This window comes from Triticum aestivum, chromosome 1B (genome assembly GCF_018294505.1).
Source record: "Triticum aestivum cultivar Chinese Spring chromosome 1B, IWGSC CS RefSeq v2.1, whole genome shotgun sequence".
Taxonomy (NCBI): Eukaryota; Viridiplantae; Streptophyta; class Magnoliopsida; order Poales; family Poaceae; genus Triticum; species Triticum aestivum.
The window spans coordinates 464,057,743-464,071,213 of record NC_057795.1 but is presented as its reverse complement, the minus strand read 5'-3'; the positions used below and the strand labels follow the sequence as shown (position 1 = coordinate 464,071,213).

Below are 13,471 nucleotides of genomic sequence, written 5' to 3'. Positions count from 1 at the left end.
ACACCTTGCTTAGTTCGCTTCGATTGCGTTTCACTCACCTACTTCATAGATAACATAGCACGGTCAAACAATACAAGGCGTTAAATAAACCTCCTACCAAGCTGATCAAAGGTACTCTCTTCTTTTCAAAATATAAGGCATCTTTGACTTTGCATGATTTTTGATACACTAGTACATGAATTAACTTGTATAGACCATATCATCGTATTTATATAGTAAAATAAGTTATTCATATATGTTTATACAGATTATGTACAAATACAATTATGGTAAAATAATAGTCAAAGTTACATGAGGAATACCATAAAAAAGTCAAGTACAACTTATTTTGGGAAGAGGGTGGTATCTAAACTACTCCCTTCGTCCCATAATATAAGATTGTTTTTCAAGATAAGTACAAGATATAAGAACACCAACAAAGCACCACGGTTGGATTGGATCCGCTATTCACCAAGCAAAATCATGGGAGTGGTAGAACTTCGCATAAAGAGCCTCTAGCATCTAATGACAAACGACCTCGCAACTCCTGGATTTGACACAAAGTCCTTACCCTCTCGCTTAAAGTCGAGGAGAGTTGACATTGTAAACAATAAGAGGACCAAGGACTTAACGACACCGTCACATTTGTATGAGAGGAGGCAAACGAAAGCACCCAACGTTAGGCTCGAAAAAGTCTCAAGAGACGATCCAAGCCAACCTAAGAACGCTACCATGCCCGGAGGAGACATGCAAATACCAACAACACGCCCAGGAGGATTACGACACTAACACGTGGTTTCCGCAGAGTCCGTCAGTGTCGACCATGGTTTTCACCAAAGCGTTAACTTGGGGAGGTAGGAGAACCTCCACGATGCGTCGAAGGGGGAAATGACACCAGTAAGCATTACCACCATCGATGTCAAATCAGTGAGCTTTCTCTCGATACTTCCCACGTACCTTGATGTAGAACCTTGGCCGTTGAGCACACACAAATGAGAGGCTTACCACAGTGAATCTATAGCTCTAAATATGGATTAGTGTCTGGCTGCCATCGCTGACAGCAGCCTCGCCAGGATCACCCGCCGTTGCCCCTTCCCTTCCCACCCCTCTGCACCATTCGCATAGCCATGGGGGCACTGAATACTGTTGCCAATGGGGCCGCTAGTGAGCCGCCTGTGCAACCCACCTTCTAGGGTTGCGACCCCCGTATCCAAGATTCCACACTACCAATTGCCATCAAGTCCCTCATATGTCATAGGATTGATGGGCAGGCTCCTCCTTCTGCATCATAGGGCACCCTTGCCTCATGATCAATGCCGGATTTGGGCGGCCGCCGAGCCATTGTTATCGAGTGTTTCCTGCTTGGTGAGAGTCTGCACCTCAGAAGGTTCGAAAGTGACACCCGCATTTGTCGTGCACGAAGACCTACAATCTACCACTCTTGCATTGCCGGCCATTGCTCAAGAAGGGAAGTGGGGTTTGGGGGAAGATTTGTGGCAGAGGGTGCAAGAGCATTGTGTTAACCATAGTGCATTCACTCCTTTGGCAAGCTGAGGAACTTCAACTAGTTAATTCAACGTGTATATCGCAATTGTCGATGTCATTAACGGATTTGGGGCATCTCCAATATGGACCCCTAAAACAGACACATTATTCATCCATGAACGCGTCCGCGAACAATGATACAAGAGCCGACCATCCGTCCCTATCCATCAAACATCTGGACACATTTTAAATGGAATTTGAACAAATCGTACGGTGTTCATGCAAACCGGACGGTTTTCCTTTAAACCCAACAAAATTCATTACATTTTCAACACATTTCAATTAACCAAAAGCAGATGTGACATGTTTTAACCTAGTCTAAATCTTCGTAGGCAGTGCTGGTGTCCATATTCCACGTCTTTTCTTCCCATATACAGAAAGCTTAACAGTCGTGAGCTCCAAGAAGTGAAGTTGCGTGTCGTCGACGAGGAGAAGAGTAGAACATGGGACACGGTCCACAGACAGCAGGCATGTCCACGTCCATGTCACACATCCTATTCTTTGTCCCGGAGTCCATTGTGTGGACATTGCCGATCAAGGTGAGGTCCATGATCGAGATGGATGGCCCGACCTCATGGTTGTTGTGGCCGGGCACGAACCGCATGGGTGTTGTGACCGATGCGGAGCTATTGATGTCCACGATCGCCTGCGCCTGCACTACACCCATCTTCGTGTCGATCTCCGTGAACATGGCGCCAGTCTCCGCCCGCAGGACGTTCAACCGCCATCACTCGCGGCGGATGTTGTGGGCGCTGCACATGGGCTTGTACCGCGCCCGCTCCTCATCCAGGAAGGCCAGATTCTCTGCCAACTAAATTTGCCATCCTCGACAAACATAAAGTACAATAAAAAAACCTTCTATTTGCCATGGTAAAAAATCTAACGTAAGATATATAGTGGAGTCCTTTGATAATGTTACTTTTTTAAAACCCTAACATATAAAGCGGTAATTTGATGCTATTCACTCCATTACTATCACAAAGCCATCGTACCGGTGCGATACCAACTCATGTGACTCGTTCGTCTCGCCTCATTTGCTCTCATGTCGTCTCCAAAAGTCTTGGCAGCGTTTTCCATAACCAGGGCCATTCCATCATTATTCGATTACAGTTTTACTATTTTTCAGACGTTTGATTCTAAATTTACTTCAAGTAGTTTTTTCTGTCCGTGCGATGCACACCAATCTCTGCGCGTCGTCAGTCCACAACCTATACCGGGTGTCCTTATGAACTGTGACAATCAAACTATGATCACGAAAGTGAACAGCTCTAAGGATAACATGAAGTCATCAAGACACGTTCAGAGAAGGTTAAAGTCTATCAGAAAAATGAGAAACTCCAGAGTTATTGCATTGGATTATATCCAAACGTCTAAAAATCTGGCAGATCCTTTTACTAAGGGTCTATCATGTAATGTGATAGATAATGCATCGAGGGAGATGGGAATGAGACCCACAATATGAGTTGTTCACAGTAGTAACCTATTCTTTGTGATCGGAGATCCCGTGAATTAGATGTGGAAGACAAGCTGTTGGTCAACTGAGAGGAGAGTATCCTTACTGTTAAAATACCACTCCATGAAGATGCAATACTCTCCTAATCTGCATGGCAGGTTGATGTATATCTTAATGTGTTCTAAATGGCTTATTTAAGCAGAGATGTTATCCTGCAGAACATCTTTTGAAGAACACACCTATATGAGTCTGATTGTCAAACGTCGCAATCTATGAGAGTAGGGTTCTCTCTAGTAAACTCATGAAAGGTCACGGAGTATGACGCATAAGCTCCACCCGCGGGGAAGACCCACGGTAGCCACGTATCGGTCAAGGTTTTATGTGAAGCTAGATTCGCAGAAAACTTGCAGTTCAAGGCCCAGTCCACTGTTCAAGTTGCCAACTAGTGTAGCATAGGGTTCTAGGTGGAAGTTCAACTTAACAGTCTCCACTGCAGTATCGGTATATAAAACAGTGTTTTGGAATCAAAGGCAAATTTTGTGTGCCTCTGGGATCTGGTGGGGGATTGCTGGAATTTTGTCTATTTTGGGCCCAGTCCAATAGCAGTTTCAGAAATTCCTATAAATCCTAGAGGCCCACGCAGCCCATTCGTGCAAGGCAAGAGGTGGAACTAAAAGTTTAGTCCCACCTTGCTAGTTTAGAGGGAGTTGGACCTCTTTATAAGGGAGGCTCCTTCCCCACTTGTATGAGCATGAGAACAAGAGGGATATCCACGCGCGCTCCTCCTCCGCCGCCCGCCTCGTCACGACGCGCCGCGGGTTGCGGGAATGAGCCGAGCCGATGTCTAAATTTTTGCCACGCACTACGGGTATACGAAAGGTCACTCGGGAGATGGAAAGTTTTTGCTGTAGTGGAGATTAAATGCGAAGCTGCACCCTTCGGCTGCCGTCTGTTTGTTTCATCTCCCTCGGTCCCTTCAGCTCCCGGCGCTGCCCTCTCGCCTCCTTCTCTTGCGCCTATAAAAGGGAGGTCGCTCCTCTCAGCAAGACGCACCAGAACTACTTCTTCCTTTCGCCACCACTTCGTTGCTGCTACGATCTTCTCCATCCCGGCTTGCGGCGTGCACCGCAGGTCAGGACAGTAGGCCTCCGAAACCGCACTCTTTGAGTCCTGTACGGGAGAAGGGTGATAAGGTTTTTGGGGAGCGCTCAGCGCGACTACTGGCTATTTCATCACGGACAATCCAGTCGCCGACGAGTACTTCCCCGACGACGACTTCTTCCCTGACGTCCACGACCTCCTCGACGACATGGCAGGCGAGGACACCGACCCCAAGTCCAGCGCTTCTGCTGCTGCTGTGCCGTACGTGTTCTTCTCCTTTCTGTTAGAAGTCCTGCTACAGTTTTTGGCTCTAGTTTCTGTCCTACGTATGTTAGGTTCTATGTCGTATAAGCAACTTCATCTAGTGACTGTTCTAGATGTGTTTACCTCAAGTTCATATATGCAGATGATGTTTACCTTCTCTCTGTCAGATTGTGTGACTTGCTTTGTATTTGCTATTTTAGTCATGTTTTATCTACTATTTCTGTTAATAAAATCATTCGGTAAATTGCTCATATTTCCAACAATCCAAAAACCTTATTATAGGCAATTTACCCCAAGTGGTTTTGCTGCTTCCATGAGACCTCCTATGTTTGAGGGTATCCACTATAAGAGGTGGCGCGTGAGAGCAGTCTTATGGTTTCAAACCATGAGTTGCTATGACGCCACTCTTGGCAAACCTGAAGGAGAGCAAGATGCCCAACAGGCACAAGCTTTTCAGAAAATGGATACCTTGTTTAAGGCTGCTCTCTTGAGTGTTCTTGGAGAGAACATAGTTGATGCTTATGCGTCAATTGACAATGGAAAAGATATGTGGGACGCACTTGAGGCCAAGCTTGGGGTCTCGGATGCCGGCACTGAGCTGTACATCATGGAGCAATTCTATAATTACAGGATGACTGAAGAGCGCTCCGTGGTTGAGCAGGCTCATGAGATACAGTCATTTGCTAGAGAACTTGAGCACTTCAATTGCATGCTACCGGACAAGTTTGTTGCCGGCGGTATCATCACTAAGCTTTGTTCTTCATGGAGGAACTTTGCTACCTTACTGAAACATAAGAGACAGGAGTTTTCCATTCCGGATCTCATTGGTACTCTTGATGTGGAAGAAAAGGCGAGAGCAAAGGACACACGTGCTCGAGGTATTGAGGGAGGATCTAGTGCCAATGTGGTACATAAGCAGAACTTCCAGCCCCACAAGTTCAAGAACAAGGGCAAGTTTGATGGTAAAGCAAAGTTTGATGGGAAGAACAAGGTTGTGCAACACACGAACTTCAAGAAGAAGAATGGCAAGAAGAAAGGTGCTTGTCATGTGTGTGGAGATCCTGATCATTGGGCTCCTAGTTGCCCTAATCTCTATGACAAGCGTCATCCTGGGAAAGGCGGCAAGACCGCTAATGTTGTCATTGGAGACACTGACATGAAGGATGCTGGGTATGGTATATTTCCCACTATTCTTTCAGTATGTCATTCTCCTGACTGGTTGATTGACACGGGTGCTAATGTGCATGTATGCGGTGATATTTCCATGTTTTCGTCTTATCATACCGCAGGGACTTCAACCGTGTTGATGGGCAATGGTTCAAGTGCTTCTGTTCGTGGTGTTGGCACGATCGATCTGAAGTTTACTTCGGGGAAGATCGTGCGGCTGAAGAACGTGCACTATGTCCCCTCCGTCAATAAAAATCTTGTTAGCGGATCTCTTCTGTGTAGAGATGGCTATAAGCTTGTCTTTGAGTCGAATAAATTTGTAATATCCAAGTATGGAACCTTTGTTGGTAAAGGCTATGAGTCAGGAGGCCTGTTTCGTTTATCCTTATCAGACGTTTGCAATAAAGTTGTTAATCATATTTGCAACAATAGTGAATCAAATGTGTGGCATTCACGACTCTCTCATGTTAACTTTGGTTGCATGTCGCGACTAGCGAAGTTGAACTTAATCCCTAGTTTCACCACCGTTAAGGGATCTAAGTGTCAAGTGTGTGTGCAAGCTAAGCAACCTCGTAAATCTCACGTGACTGCGGAAACGAGAAATCTTGCACCACTAGAACTTATACATTCAGATCTATGTGAAAAGAATGGTGTTTTGACAAAAGGTGGAAAGAAATATTTCATGACGTTAATTGACGACTCTACTAGATACTGCTGTGTGTATCTTCTGAAATCTAAGGATGAGGCTTTGAACTTTTTCAAGACCTATAAAGCTGAAGTGGAAAACCAACTTGATCAAAAAATCAAGAAGCTTAGGTCCGACCGTGGTGGAGAGTATTTTTCCAATGAATTTGATGCTTTTTGTGCGGAACATGGTATAATCCATGAGAGGGCGCCTCCCTACTCACCTCAGTCAAATAGGGTGGCCGAAAGAAAGAACCGTACTCTAACTGATTTGGTTAACGCCATGTTAGACACATCGGGTCTCTCCAAGGCATGGTGGGGGGAGGCGATATTGACAGCGTGTCATGTCCTAAACCGAGTTCCCACAAAGAACAAAGAGATAACTCCATTCGAGGAATGGGAGAGTAAAAGGTTAAAGCTCTCTTATCTGCGAACCTGGGGTTGTTTGGCGAAAGTCAATGTGCCAATCCCAAAGAAGCGGAAGCTGGGACCAAAAACTGTGGATTGTGTTTTCCTGGGATATGCTTTTCATAGCATAGGCTATAGATTCTTGGTTGTAAAATCTAAGGTATCTGACATGCATGTCGGTATGATCATGGAGTCGAATGATGCAACTTTCTTTGAAGATATCTTTCCCATGAAGGATATGGCTACCTCATCTAATCAGGAGATGCCTAGTTCATCGAATCAGGAACCGGTTACAATTACTGAACCTGCCATTTCGATGGAACACTTTGAAAGTCTTGTGGAGGAGAACAATGAAGTTCCTACTAGGAGCAAGAGACAGAGGACTGCAAACTCTTTTGGTGATGATTTTCTTGTGTATCTCATAGATGACACTCCCAGTTCTATTTCGGAGGCCTATGCATCGGAAGATGCTGACTACTGGAAGGAAGCGGTTCGTAGCAAGATGGATTCTATCTTGGCGAATGAAACCTGGGAGATAACTGATCGTCCTTATGGGTGCAAACCTATAGGATGCAAATGGGTACTCAAGAAGAAGCTTAGGCCTGATGGTACTATAGAAAAGTACAAGGCTCGGCTCGTGGCTAAGGGTTATACCCAAAAGGAAGGTGAAGACTTCTTTGATACTTAATCACATGTGGCTCGACTAACTACTATTCGAGTTCTACTTTCACTAGCTGCCTCACATGGTCTTCTCATTCATCAAATGGATGTTAAGACTGCTTTTCTAAATGGAGAGTTGGATGAGGAAATTTATATGGAACAACCAGATGGGTTTGTAATAGATGGTCAGGAAGGGAAAGTGTGCAAGTTGCTGAAGTCTTTGTATGGACTCAAGCAAGCACCCAAACAGTGGCATGAGAAGTTCGAAAGAACTCTAACAGCTGCAGGCTTTATTGTGAACGAAGCTGACAATTGTGTGTACTATCGCCATGGTGGGGGCGAGGGAGTTATGCTTTGCTTGTATATTGATGACATACTGATTTTCGGAACAAATCTGAATTATTAAGGAGGTCAAGGATTTCCTATCTCGCTGTTTTGAGATGAAGGATTTAGGAGTGGCTGATGTCATTCTGAACATCAAGTTGTTGAGAGATGATGATGGTGGGATTATGTTGCTTCAATCTCACTATGTGGAAAAGATCTTGAGTCGCTTTGGCTATAGTGACTGCAAGCCCTCTCCAACACCATATGATGCTAGCGTGCTGCTTCGAAAGAATCGAAGAATTGCTAGAGATCAATTGAAGTATTCTCAGATTATTGGCTCGCTTATGTACTTAGCCAGTGCTACAAGACCTGACATCTCTTTTGCTGTTAGCAAGCTGAGCTGGTTTGTCTCAAAACCGGGAGATGTGCATTGGAAAGCTCTAGAGAGAGTTTTGCGTTATTTGAAAGGCACTGTAAATTATGGAATTCACTACACTGGGCATCCAAAGGTGCTTGAAGGGTATAGTGACTCAAACTGGATCTCAGATGCTGATGAGATAAAGGCCACGAGCGGTTATGTATTCACTCATGGAGGTGGCGCTGTTTCTTGGAAGTCTTGCAAGCAGACCATCTTAACGAGGTCAACAATGGAAGCAGAACTCACAGCACTAGATACAGCTACGGTCGAAGCAGATTGGCTTCGCCGGCTCTTGAATGACTTGCCGGTAGTTGAGAAACCTATACCGGGTATCCTTATGAACTGTGACAATCAAACTGTGATCACGAAAGTGAACAGCTCTAAGGATAACATGAAGTCATCAAGACACGTTCAGAGAAGGTTAAAGTCTGTCAGAAAAATGAGAAACTCCGGAGTTATTGCATTGGATTATATCCAAACGTCTAAAAATCTGGCAGATCCTTTTACTAAGGGTCTATCACGTAATGTGATAGATAATGCATCGAGGGAGATGGGAATGAGACCCACAATATGAGTTGTTCACAGTAGTAACCTATTCTTTGTGATCGGAGATCCCGTGAATTAGATGTGGAAGACAAGCTGTTGGTCAACTGAGAGGAGAGTATCCTTACTGTTAAAATACCACTCCATGAAGATGCAATACTCTCCTAATCTGCATGGCAGGTTGATGTATATCTTAATGTGTTCTAAGTGGCTTATTTAAGCAGAGATGTTATCCTGCAGAACATCTTTTGAAGAACACACCTATATGAGTCTGATTGTCAAACGTCGCAATCTATGAGAGTAGGGTTCTCTCTAGTAAACTCATGAAAGGTCACGGAGTATGACGCATAAGCTCCACCCGCGGGGAAGACCCATGGTAGCCACGTATCGGTCAAGGCTTTATGTGAAGCTAGATTCGCAGAAAACTTGCAGTTCAAGGCCCAGTCCACTGTTCAAGTTGCCAACTAGTGTAGCATAGGGTTCTAGGTGGAAGTTCAACTTAACAGTCTCCACTGCAGTATCGGTATATAAAACAGTGTTTTGGAACCAAAGGCAAATTTTGTGTGCCTCTGGGATCTGGTGGGGGATTGCTGGAATTTTGTCTATTTTGGGCCCAGTCCAATAGCAGTTTCAGAAATTCCTATAAATCCTAGAGGCCCACGCAGCCCATTCGTGCAAAGCAAGAGGTGGAACTAAAAGTTTAGTCCCACCTTGCTAGTTTAGAGGGAGTTGGACCTCTTTATAAGGGAGGCTCCTTCCCCACTTGTATGAGCATGAGAACAAGAGGGATATCCACGCGCGCTCCTCCTCTGCCGCCCGCCTCGTCACGATGCGCCGCGGGTTGCGGGAATGAGCCGAGCCGATGTCTAAATTTTTGCCACGCACTACGGGTATATGAAAGGTCACTCGAGAGATGGAAAGTTTTTGCTGTAGTGGAGATTAAATGCGAACGCTGCACCCTTCGGCTGCTGTCTGTTCGTTTCATCTCCCTCCGTCTCTTCCGCTCCCGGTGCTGCCCTCTCACCTCCTTCTCTTGCGCCTATAAAAGGGAGGTCGCTCCTCTCAGCAAGACGCACCAGAACTACTTTTTCCTCTCGCCACCGGTTCCTGAGCACTTCGCTGCTGCTAAGATCTTCTCCATCCCGGCTTGCGGCGTGCACCGCAGGTCGGGACAGTAGGCCTCCGAAACCGCACTCTTTGAGTCCTGTACGGGAGAAGGGTGATAAGGTTTTTGGGGAGCGCTCAGCGCGACTACTGGCTGTTTCATCACGGATGATCCGGTCGCCGATGACTACTTCCCCGACGATGACTTATTCCCCGACGTCCACGACCTCCTCGACGACATGGCAGGCGAGGACACCGACCCCAAGTCCAGCGCTTCTGCTGCTGCTGTGCCGTACGTGTTCTTCTCCTTTCTGTTAGAAGTCCTGCTACAATTTTTGGCTCTAGTTTCTGTCCTACGTATGTTAGGTTCTATGTCGTATAAGCAACTTCATCTAGTGACTGTTCTAGATGTGTTTACCTCAAGTTCATATATGCAGACGATGTTTACCTTCTCTCTGTCAGATTGCATGACTTGCTTTGTATTTGCTATTTTAGTCATGTTTTATCTACTATTTCTGTTAATAAAATCATTCGGTAAATTGCTCATATTTCCAACAAAAAGAACTACTGGAATCACACCTACATGAATCACATGCTGACACTGGTACATGCCGGCATTTTTCACTGCGCCGCGAGCCCAGCCGAGGCGCCGCTGGTGAATGGCCTCTGGCTGTTGCAGTCGAGGTTGCTCCCGTAGCCGACGCCGAGGACGTCACAGTAGCGCTTGTAGAACCCGATCCGGTCAACCACCCGGGGTCCTGCCCACGCCCGCACTCCATCCCGCTGTTGATGATGTTGGTGATCATGCCGTACCTGGGCACCCGGCCCGCCGCATTGTTCGTGGCCGTCGGCGTCCACCGCCCCGTGATCACCGCGTGCGACGACGGCTTGTTCGCCTGCGGGGTCATCCAAAACCATAGCACTGTCTTGAACGCCACCAGGTCCGGGTTGTTGAGCAGGTCAACGCTGATCGCGCGCCTCGCCGGCCCGTAGTTGTAGTTGAAGGAGATCTGCATGGGGCCGCGGCCGTAGTATCGCCTGCCGAGCGCGCACGGCCACTCCGGCCTCGGCTGGCAGTAGTCGGATGGCAGGTCGCGCTCCTGCTTGAAGCAGTAGCCCCACGAGAAGGGGCCGTCGGGCGCGGACGACCATCCGCCGGTGGTCTCGTGGGAGGTCTGGCCCAGGAAGGCGGCCACCTCACGCTTCCGCGTCTCGACGCTCAGCCCCTTGGATGTGCCGGCGAAGGCCCGGAACGCAGCGGCCGCGGCGAGGAACACATCGTAGGTGTAGAACCCGCGGGCCAGGCACGCCGCGTCGTTGCGGTGGAGGAGGAGCCGCTCGAAGAGGTCCCTGGACACGATAGACGCCACGCCCTGGCCGCCGGGAGCGGGGCAGCCGTTGCACTGGCTCTAGCAGTGGGCTTTGCACCACTGAGAGCCGCTGCCGCAAAACCCAAAACGGGTGCAACAGAGGCAGTTGGGGCACCTCGCGCCGCTAGCCTGCGAGCCGCAGGTCTGGGCACGAGCGGTCGTGGCGAGCGCCGCAGCCAGGACGGCCAGAATAGCCGTGGCCGCCATGGCTAGACCTAGACTCCGAGGAGCTCTCGGTGCCGACATGGTTTGGTGTTTGCTGCCGGATAAGGCGCGGTGTGCTGTCCTTTTATTGACCAATTCTGGGGTCAAACGACGAGAAAAGTCGCCGGCTGCTAGAGTTTTTACGTTTTACTTAGTGACATGTGAGCTTGATCGGCTTTTGCGGCGTGCTTTTCTCGACGAAGCCGATCGTTGATTTACCACTGGTATTATGTATCAGGGAAAAGAACTTTTCTCGTCCATCAGCCTTATCGCTGGTATTGTGGAAATCCATCCTTAGGAAATCTTGATGAATTGTCGGTGAGTCCATCAGCCACCTTCTCATCCTCTCCTTGGTTTAATGATGAACTCTTGTTTTGGAACTCGCTTCCATAGTTCATTTCCTGAGAATCTTGCAATGCCATCGGTTGCGCCTTTTTCTTCTCAGGCATCCTAAGTCTGAGGTATCTTGATGCCAATCGAATCTGAACCTCGGTCAGATATGATGGTTGGAATATATTTCCAAGAGTTATAACATTGGTCTTTTATATGACCCGGTAAGATGATGTCCTGCCTAGTTTACCTGGCCGTAGAACCTATTGTTATAGTTCCCCTTTTAGCAAGGTTAGCGATTCTTCCATGAGGAAATCGTAGGACTTAGTCTATAAGTTATTCTTGATGCATCCTTTGTGCATCCAAATTCCGACCCTTACTTGATGACCATGTCAATGCTACCTCAAAGCATGTTTGTGGTACTGTGATCATCGATAAGAAAATTTGAAGCACCATGCTAAATTTTCTTTATCAATTATTCAAACACCGTTGTTTGGGTAATGTCATGAACTTCCTCTCCCCTTACCTAAATGGTTTTCTATGTTATATCCTGTCATGGATATCATGCTCTGCTTGTCCTTGGGAAGGATATACCCCTGAAATATGTGTTTAAACACATTTTTCTTTCCATGGTTCTGATTAAATCTGATAGACACTTTTCCCTTTCCATTGGTTTGTTTAAACCCTTAATGTGATCTATATGATATAAGCAGTAATAATTCCCTCCTTGTGCAAACACCTCGGTGTACAACTCTGTCAGTAAGACCCTGTTACTATTGTCGATAACATTTCAGTAACCACCGATGGACGAGAACTTTGCCTATTGGTACGCCTCGTTTCAACGAGCAGGAAAATGGTTCTCTTTGTCCCTCGCCCTTGGTACCAATGTTGTTGCTGACAGAACTGACAGGCTAACCTCTGACATGCCTTGCCACCATGATCGTGCAAGATGTCACCGCCCTTCCTACTTTAACCCACATGGTGGGCCCCTAACCCACAAGTTCCACATGATCGAAACCTGACTCTCCTGTACACCCCTGGTGCCAAAGTTATTCATCGCGCTTGACTTCGTATGTAATTCATGGGGTCACTATCCTAGTAATCTATTCTGGTATTAGACGCAATACTTATTCCCGTTGCTCTGGACCCCTTTCACACTTTTTTTTAGGCATCGAACGATTGCCTACCCGCTTGAAACTTCGCATGATACCTCCTTACTTTACTCTCGATATTTTCTTAAGTTTCAATTCGAGAGTTACTTCCCGCCACCCTCCCCGATCTTTTGTACCAGAAAGACAACCTGGCAGAGGCCAGTTCTCCCGGAATACCCCCCTTATTCTTTCGTAAGTACGATGGAGTTCCTAAAGAAAGGATGATAACTTCATCATGATGCATTGATGCATAGGAATGAAGACATCAACGTTATGGATCGACCTCTTTGTGAAGAGCAACCAAGACCAATAAGATTCGTTAGGATTTCGTAACCAGACCTTTCCCGCTTATACCGCCTCTTAAATGTCGGGACGAGATTTCTTGCAGTGAAGGAGAATTGTGACGCCCAAATAATTAATCTACAGTAAACCTCTGCTAATGATGCCACGCCATCACAATTACTGTTGTTAATCCCGCGATGGTTCAATTCCGTTCGATATCAAAATTCAAAATCTAGAAAACAATAAAAAATTTCAAACTTTAAAACTAAAATGTTCCGAGTGTGCCAATTAATGTTTAGATATTTAAGGTGAAGGAAACACAGTTTTACAAATGCATAAATATTTTAAATTGAATTAAAATAGAAAAGGAAATAAATAAAAGAAAAGGAATAAAAACTAAAACTAAAACTAACAACAACAAACAAAAAAAGGGAACCTCCCCCCCCCCACGACCCACTGGCGCAGCTGGCCGGCCAGCCCACCT

The 13,471-nt window shown here is 46.5% G+C and overlaps 2 pseudogenes; both read right to left on the bottom strand.

Moving 5' to 3' along the window:
- Positions 1 to 13,471, bottom strand: part of LOC123078980 (endo-1,3;1,4-beta-D-glucanase-like) — a 95,666-nt pseudogene that overhangs the window by 76,259 nt on the left and 5,936 nt on the right.
- LOC123132014 (chitinase 2-like) lies at positions 10,272 to 11,271 on the bottom strand (annotated as a pseudogene).